We start from the raw sequence: 9637 nt of genomic DNA on the forward strand, positions 1-9637 counted from the left end.
TTATCATTACTTCCCCACACACCTGTCCTTCTTCCATTATTTTTTGCATCTTCCAACATTTTATTTTATCTTATTATTAACATATCAATAATGTAATCACACCCAAAAATAAACCTCTCTTAAGTTGATGTATGTTGGACACCAATAACTCTATTGGTGTAAAAAGAGAAACAAAAAAATACATTTTCTTTCATCTTAAGGTATTCATTATAAAATTTAAAAAAGCATATAAAAGTTTTTTTTTTAGTTTTAACATGTTAAAAAAATTCTCTTATAACTTGACCATAAAAAATATTATTGGTAAAATTTATAGGATAAAATATTAACAATTATCTTATTATAAAAATATGTTTTTTTTTTGTTTTTTATTATACTTTTAATTTGATAAATTTCTATAGGTAAATATTTAATTTGATCTGTATACATAGGGATGGAAGTGAGTCAAGCCGGCTCATGAGCTAGTTCGAGCTCGACTCGTTAATAGCTCGATAAGTTAAGGTCGTGAGCTAGTGAGCCAAACTTGAGCTTGGAATTGAGCTCGTAAATTAAATGAGTCGAGCTTGAGTTTAAGAAATAGGCTCGATTATTAATGAGTCGAGTCGTGAGCCAAGCTCAATTTTTGTAAGCCGAGTTTAAACTTGGTCTAGCTCGACTCAGCTCGACTCACTTCCAACCTTATATATACATAAATAGACAAACTAGTAGACTAACTATTAAATTAATTTAATTTAAATTTTAAATATTGACAAGTATTATATAACTAATTTAACTAAAAAATATTATATTTAATTTAACAGGCATATTAATTTAAGTGTTCACCTTTTACTTTTTTTTTATTTTTGTACTTGTAGCTAATAAAGTATGATTGATTAAATCTTTAATTTGAACATGAAAAGAAAAAAGGAAAAAGAATTAAAAGGAAGAGATGGAACTTGGAAGATGAGGATGAGAAGGATGAGGATGAGGATGAAGGGTTGAGAGGTGGGTTGGTTCACTTGTTTGGTAATGGGTGGTGCAAGCAATTGCAATGGAATTGATTTGGGATGGTGGGAATGTGGGGCCCACCTACATTTTATTATTTATTTTATTTTATTGGGTGGGGACTATGGATCTTGTCTCCATAACCATAACCCCAACCCCCCTTCACTCTTTCCCATACACCATTACTTCATCTTCCTTCTTCCCTATTCTACTCTATTTTATCTTTACTTCACCCTCAAGAATTTCTTATTCTTAATTCTTCCTTCAAATTTAACTCCTTCTAATCCATTAACATCACAACTTAGTCCTATAGTGTAATATATATATATATATATATATATATATATATATATATATATATATATATTAAAAAATTTAATAAACAGATAATAGATTTTCAATTCTTAGAAAAAATTTATTTTTTATTCCAGTTTTTATAATTTTTTGTATTTTAATCAAGTAAAATTTAGAATGATATTTATTTATTTTCTATTATTAATTTATTATATTAAATATTGACATAATAAGATGTACCACATAAATATAATTATTTAATGTATCATATCAGTATTTAAAGATGCAGCTAATAGAAATGATTAAAATATATTTTTTTTATTATACCAAAAAAATTTAAAAATATAACAAAATATTTTAAAAAAATAAACAATTATTTAAGGTCAAAAGATAGATAATAATTATCAAGTAATATGAATTAATAATTTTACCTTCTATAAAAGATCATAAAGTTTCTTGATATAGTAGCTATTTTTTCTTTTTCTATTTTAATTAATAGTCTGAAATTTGAATATTGGATAAAAGAGATGATATTAAAAAGACAATGATAAAAATGTTTTAAGTGGAGATTATTTTTTCTGTTGATTATTTTTAGTGTCCTAACTCCTAAGGTATGAAGAAACTCAAACGAACCTTATCCTTAGTTAATTACTACAATATTTAATGAGCTACCAGATCCAGGGATTATCCATACCCCTGTGTAGATTCATTATAAAGTTATAAGGAATTCACATGCCATGTGATTATTAATTAATGGATATCTATCATGAGGGTTTCGAGTAAATATGATAGATTAGGGAATAAATTATAATTTTTTTTATGGTGAAAATTTTATATATGTCCAAATAACTTTGATAATTAAAGATTGAGTTGGTTAGTTTGATACAATTATTTAACCAGGCATTTTTATTAACTAAAATGAATATCAAAGTATTTTTATAATTATTAATGCTTATATATTTCACCATAAAAAAATAATTTAGTCATATGATAAGAGTATTTTTTATTAAAAAGAAATGGATTAATTATCAATCCTGCTAGTGAATTATCAGAAAGCTGATAAAAATAATTTTTAATTGTTTAAAAAATTTAATTTTAATGGACTGTTAATGTAAAATAATTTTATATGTGCATTTAATTATGTAACATTATATCATTAACTACGTAAATGATCATCCAAAAAAACATATAATTTTGTAATGAGATAAATACTAAATCGGTACTCGAAAAATTCTGACGCTAACAAAATGGTACTTAACTTTTGTTATTGACAAAATAATCTCTGAAACCTTTTAAATTTTGACAAAATTACCCTTAATATGAAAAGATGACATCACAGTGAACGAAAAATGATAATGTGACCATCTAAAAAGAGCTTCGGTGACATTAAAACCACTACCAATCCCTTCTTCTTTTTCCTCTCTTTGTCCTTGTCCTTCTTCTTCCTACCACCAACCCATTCTTCTTCTTCTTCTTCTTCTTCTCATTTGGCACCGGCGAGGGAGGCAGGATGCCTGCAATGGGGACGCAAGAGAGTACGACCCACTATGGTGTAATAGAAGAGGGCGACACATTTTCTCATGGCTACTGCTTCACTTTCGAATCTCTGTTCTCCTCTTGCATCAACTTTCGCGCGCCACCTCCATCACCATCAATTATATATCGAAATCCTCTTCGTTTTCTCTCTTCTACAACAAAATCCTCCCTAAACCCACCGCCACCGCCACAATATGTGTCGTTAGCTCCCACAACCACAACTCTCCAATCTCCAAACCACAACAGCACCAACACTTGTCTCTCTTCTTCTTTTATGATGACGTCGAAAAATCACGTGAAGAGTACAGCGTTGCTGGAATCTACGGTGACCCAGAAGCCTACCGCCTCTGCTACCTCGCTCCCCACACTCTCCAATGTCGCGGTTAAAAAGGTACCGCCTCGATCAGCTCTCGCATGCATCCTTTCTCGCTAGAGCCGAGGAGGAGGAGGAAGGGTTGGTGGTGCTTTTTAACGTCGTCGGAGTTCTCTTTCGACGGCCATATTAGTATTTTTTGTTCATGACTGTCATCTTTTCATGTTAAGGGTGATTTTGTCAAATTTTAAAATATTTCGAAGGCTATTTTATCAATAACAAAAGTCAAAAACCATTTTATCAATACCAAAATCTTTTAAATACGGATTTAATATATACCTCTTTTATAATTATATAAAATAATTTATATTATCTATATATCAAAATTAAACTATTATTTAAAACACTACAAAAATATCCAACTATAAATAAAACTTCTCCCCTCTTCAATATTCTCTCGTTATAAATAAAATTCAAGAAATCAAACTAAAATTTTTTTGTTACAAAAACTGAACAAGTCGAGTTTTATTTTCAATTTCAATTCTGACCATAAATTCAAAATCTATAACAAATGGAATCAAAGAAAACCGTTGATACTTTAATAAAAGTTCTATCATTTTTGTCATATAAAGATATCTTTTTATAAATAGTAAATTATAGAATTTGAATTTTGTATATTATAATAAAAATATTATCTTTGTCTAAAATTGATGATTTTTTCTTTTAATCAGTACTTTTTTTCTATAATCACAATTTCAAAATATAGTTAAACAAATATCTTTATAAAAATATTTTTTAACATTCATTAAAATAAATATCTAACATAATATGTTATGTTATCTCTTAAGGAAATAATACAACAACAGAATATAAATAAATATCTTTTAATTTTTTTATATATAAAATATATATATATATATATATATATATATATATATATATATATATATAGAAAAATAAAAGCAATTATTTTATAGAGACTGATAACACAAAGGTGCATGTAAACGTAGGGTGGCGGTGGAGCACAATAAGAGAAGCCAATGCAAGTGGAGGGTGGTGGGGCCCGTTTCGAAACGCGCACGGCAGTTGGTGGTGGCTGGCTACTCGGAAAACAAATGAATTTGGAACGCTTTCTTTTTCTTTCTCTCAATTGCGCGGGAAAATCATGCATCTCCCGCCCTATTTCTTCTTCATCTTGGTCGGTTACGCCTTTTATTTTTATATTTATTGTTTATTATTATTAATTATAATTATTCCATCAAATCCACCACTAATTCTAATATGCTACTTCGCCACCACTCATTTTCACCACCCTCATCTTCTAACTTTGATTTTTCTTTTCATATCAACTTGCCTAATTCCTTTCTTCTCTGCTTTACTCCCCCAAATTGTTCAACACATGCTATTTTCGTTAAATTAAACAATTATATATTGACTATCACACCATAGTTAACACGGCATACCATATATACGTTAAAACAAAAATGTTATATAACTATCAAATTCGTTACTATATATTTATATATAAATATATCTATTATTTAATTTATTTTTTATATATATTTTATACTTATAATTAATTTAGTAGTGATTATTTTTTATTTACACCTAATATATCTCAGGTTAAATGAATGAAATTGTAAGCTGGTTCCTAACTATTTTTGTTACTAATAAATTAGTTTTCAACAAAAATAAGTTGACAAATTAGTTTTTCTTTTAGAATATTAGGTAAATATTTTTTTTCTTTAAGAAAATTAAGACAAGTTATTCAAATAAAATAATTAAAACCTAAAATTACTAGATTGTAAGTTTTTTGAACTGAAGATATAATTACGACTTTTTTATATTTATACAAATCGATAATAACGGATTCAAAATCAACATAAACTATTACTAAAGGAATAATAGAACAAAGTATAAATTACTATAGGCAGTAATGATTTATGCGTATGAGAGTGATAAATATGACACATAATTGCTACTATAGGCAGTAACAATTTATATTTTGTTCTATTATTTTTTTAGAATGCTGATGCATGTAAATTCGGTTGGTAGTAGTGGTTTATGTTGATTTTGAATCCGCTGTTACCGGTAGCAATTGTTTGGAAAATTTATAATCTAGTAGTTTTGGATTTTAATTATTTTATTTAAGTAATTTGTTCAAGAAAATAAATTCATCTTTTACGATGTTTATACTATGACCCAAAAAAAAATTATGCAAAAATTTAAGAATTAGTTCTTTTATTAAAATTTGGTCAACATTTAATTAGTAAAAAAAAATTGAATAATTCTATACTATTATATATAATTTTATACTAATAAAAATATTAATAAATTAATTATTGATTACAAATCACAAAATTATTAGTCTTTTAACATTTTTCAAGTTATATTTTAAATAAATCACTTCAATTCTACAAAATATTTTAAAAGATCCAATAAATCCAAATGGCAAATGTTAGAGTGATAATTAAATTATCATTCTACATTTAAAAATATCTTTTTTAATTCAGATATTTTTTTAATTTTAATCTATTTAAAGTTAATGCTAACTTAAACATCGAAAGACGTGAAAACAACTTCATTTCTTTTGATAAACAAATTAAAACTTTTATCCAAAAAAGTATAGAGTTGACACCTAAAGCTGTTAGTTTTGGATAATTCCACAAAACAAATAGTATATAAGCAAGTCCAGTACTTTTATTAATGTAATAGTAATTAATTAAAGGAATGTATGTGCATGTAGACTAGTAGTTTAAAGTATTAGTTTATTACTAACAGTTCATATACAAATTTAAATCAAAACTATTTATATACAGTATATTTTTAGCATCCTTGCTCTTTACCTTTTTCTGTTAGTTCTGTCATTTTATGTATACTTGTCGGTACTAATAAATGCTTGGAATTAAATACATAAAGTAGTTTCGTTTACAAACTTAATTTATGAAGGGGAATTCAAAAACATGAAAGGTAGAAATTAGAATTACGTGTAGGGAAAAAAATAAAAGGATAGTTGGAAGTTTGGAATGCCTTTGTTCACTCTAAGATTCCTTTTACAATTTGCCTTCTTTCATATTATATAATTAGTAATTAAGTTGAGTTCGTCTAGGTTACTTTATTAGTTCGTTTAAACAAGTGTTATAAGTTCAAATTTTAAATTTATACATATAGTAATTTATTTGTTACGACAAATCTTTAAACAGAGTTTAATATTGTAGCGGATTAGTCATTTGCCTGCTAAATTGAAAGATACCGTGAAAAACAAAAAATATAAAAATAGGATAAAATATACTTTTTGTCCTTCAAATTTTACAAAAATTTTAAAAATACCCCTAAATTTTATTTTGTTTTAATTTTGTCCCAAAAGTTTTCGATTTGCATCAAATATACCTTCAACGACTAAATTTTCAAAAAATTTAAGACCAATCTAATAACAATGCATAAAAATTATGCTTGATTTGCTTGTGTTGATGGCTGTTCTTATGAAATTGTTGTTAAATTAGTCTTAAAATTTTGAAAAATTAGCCGTCATGGGTATATTTGATGCAAATCGAAAATTTTTAGGACAAAATTGAAACAAAATAAAATTTAGGATTATTTTTAAAATTTTTGTCAAATTTCAGAGACAAAAAATATACTTTACCCAAAAAAATATTATATAATTAGTATGTATATTCAAATCTATGAATTTGGTATGTAAAATTAAAATGGTCAAAATGATTAGAGTTGCAATTATCATAATATGTTCAAGTTGTTTTGCCAATTGACTGGTACACATAATTAAGCATGTCATGGCTTACCATTCTTCAAATTGTCCAATAACTTTTTTTTTGTTTAGAAATTTAAGAAAAGAGAATATATATATATATATATATATATATATATATATATATATATATATATATATATATATATATATATATATTGGAGAAATAAATAGAAAGGGAAATGGATATGATTGAATTGGAATCAGTAAATATGGCAAACCAACCACTCTATCTATAAGAGCAAGTGGATTTGTCTTGTTCCAGCTGTACATAGAAACCTTGCAGACTGCATTTAAAATTTTATATAATATGTTTCCATTCATTAACTTTTTTGAACTAAGTTTATAAATTCCAACAACAACTTCTATAGTAAACTTCATTATAATTATTTTACATCGTTATTCAATAAAATATATGTATTTAAAAAAATTTTAAATAATAGATTTAAAAATTAGTTTTTTTTATATAGTAATACACGGTTAATTGTTTATATAATTTTTTTTACACTGATAATGTATATAAATTAAATTATTTTATACTAATGTAAAATAAAATGATTTTGCAGTATGGATTAATTTTTGAAGGGAACTCTACTTAAAAGGGTAACTGAAAGGTAATTAATCATATCATAGTAATAAGAAGAAAAATATTGTTTAATGCTGTGAATACTTGCAGTAGAATATATATTAGTTTTTTTTTTGTTTTTTGTTTTGGAATTTACACGGTATAAGATCTCAAATTATAAGAATTTTGCAATTCGGGCTGAGGCCCATTAAGCCCATTATACAATACTCAGCATATCCATACTGTTATGATAGTTAGGTCCATGTAGTTGGGTTTCTATTGATAAAGGAAAATAGTTTAGCAATACCCAAAAGAAAAAAGAAACCAGGTTTCTTGAGTAAAAAGTCCGCATTCCAAAAAGCAAAAACCACATATTAGGTAAATAAATGGAGTTGGGAATATTGTAAGAAATAAAAAACAAAAAAAACAAGTTGGGGCGGATTCGAGAACTCGTAAATAGAGCTCCGTACCGCCACAAATTAGTTTTTAGGCTAAGGAATATTGTAAAAAAAAAAAAAACATTATGTGTATATTGAAATCAATAATTATGTATTTATATATAAATATATATATTAATTAATTTATTTTTAATATGTATTTTGTATTATATATACTAATGAATGATTTTGTTAATTAATTTTAATATTAACTTGGTATAGTTATGTAAAAAGCATAAGGATTTGGAATTTAATCTTAAATTTCATGTGACCAAAAAGAATATTAAATACAAATCAATGTCGAATATATATCAAAATTAGTTATTAGTGTAAAATATATATTAAAATATAAAATATACATTAAAAATAAATTAAAATACATATATATTAATATATAAATATATAGTAACTAATTTGGTGACTGATTTTTTTTTTTTTTTTATCACCGTAACATTATTTGATACCAAAATGGCAAAATCCATCCCTCGGTGTCACACAAATCCAACTAATCTGTGATAAGTCTGAGAAGTAGGAAGTAGCCAACATTCACACAAATCCAAATAACCATAATGCATAGAGGTTCATAGATTTTCAGCTTTATAATTTCCTTTTGCCATGTTTCTGATGAATTAATTCATATCTGTATGAAGCATCACATGAACTTTCAATTTTTTAATTAATCAAATTTTAAATACATGAGATGAAAACCTATCATATCAACTATCACATGATATCAAAGACATTCCCGTTATTCAATCACCCGAAGATATCATAGGGGTAAAGGGTTTTCCAATTTTTGCCTTGATTGGATCGTTCTTATTTTGTAGGAAATGGACAACGAAAAAGACATGGAGGATGTGCAAATTGCATCAACCACCAAGTGGGTCATTCAATCCCGAATATCAAACATCATTCATGATTATGTTTTGATGGTTTGGCAGGTGATTCCACTGATAGGGGAAACGAAGTTAACATTCTTAAGACATTTTTATTCGTGATAATGAAGATGGTTTCAATTTTTTTAGTTAATTTTGTGTATTTAAATTCGTTGTTAAATTTAAACAACAATAATAATAAGCAGATAATGAAATCTTTAATTAGGAAGAAAAAGAACTATTTTAGTTCTGATTCATTGTGTGCAGAGAAAGATAACATAAAATTTGAATTAGATACAATCATTCTGGATATCCTTTATGCTATCAATGTTTTAGACTTGTCGTCTCATCAGTTGACTTTTAAAGAAAGTGTATCAGTAATATTATTATAAAACATTGATCAATCAAATAAATTATACAATAACACAAGATTACAGGTATGCAGGTTAAGTAATCATGTTATTAAATGCATCACATTACCAGAAGATAAAGTACATCGAGTGATTTTGATACCATAGATGAATATGATACCCAACAATGTTATTATTTCTTTTAGGTTTCAAAGGAGATAACTTTCATTAGTTATTTCATTTTCTATGATTATTAACAAGTGTCAGGATTAAACTTTAACGACGGTAGAATTATACTTGTTGAAACTTGTTTTTATCCACATTCAACTTTATATTGCTCATTCAAGATAGAAAGTACAGCCATCAATGTTATTTATAAAAAAATATTTAAAAATTTTGATAATAGTGTATAATTCTAAACTTTTTTTTTCAATATATAATAGTCACAAATTTTCGGTCTTCTATCAAATTATTATTTGTCTGTATTAGTATTTTTCACATGATTATAAAATTAACCTTA

The 9637-nt window shown here is 26.0% G+C and overlaps 1 long non-coding RNA gene across 1 annotated transcript; it reads left to right on the plus strand.

The window, feature by feature from the left end:
• The first annotated feature begins 2619 nt into the window (after positions 1-2619).
• LOC112703892 (uncharacterized) lies at positions 2620-4406 on the plus strand. Its single transcript, XR_011864247.1, has 2 exons — positions 2620-3202; positions 4135-4406. It is a non-coding gene; the product is annotated as an uncharacterized lncRNA (long non-coding RNA).
• The last annotated feature ends 5231 nt before the right edge of the window (positions 4407-9637 follow it).

This window comes from Arachis hypogaea, chromosome 7 (assembly GCF_003086295.3).
Source record: "Arachis hypogaea cultivar Tifrunner chromosome 7, arahy.Tifrunner.gnm2.J5K5, whole genome shotgun sequence".
Lineage (NCBI taxonomy): Eukaryota > Viridiplantae > Streptophyta > Magnoliopsida > Fabales > Fabaceae > Arachis > Arachis hypogaea.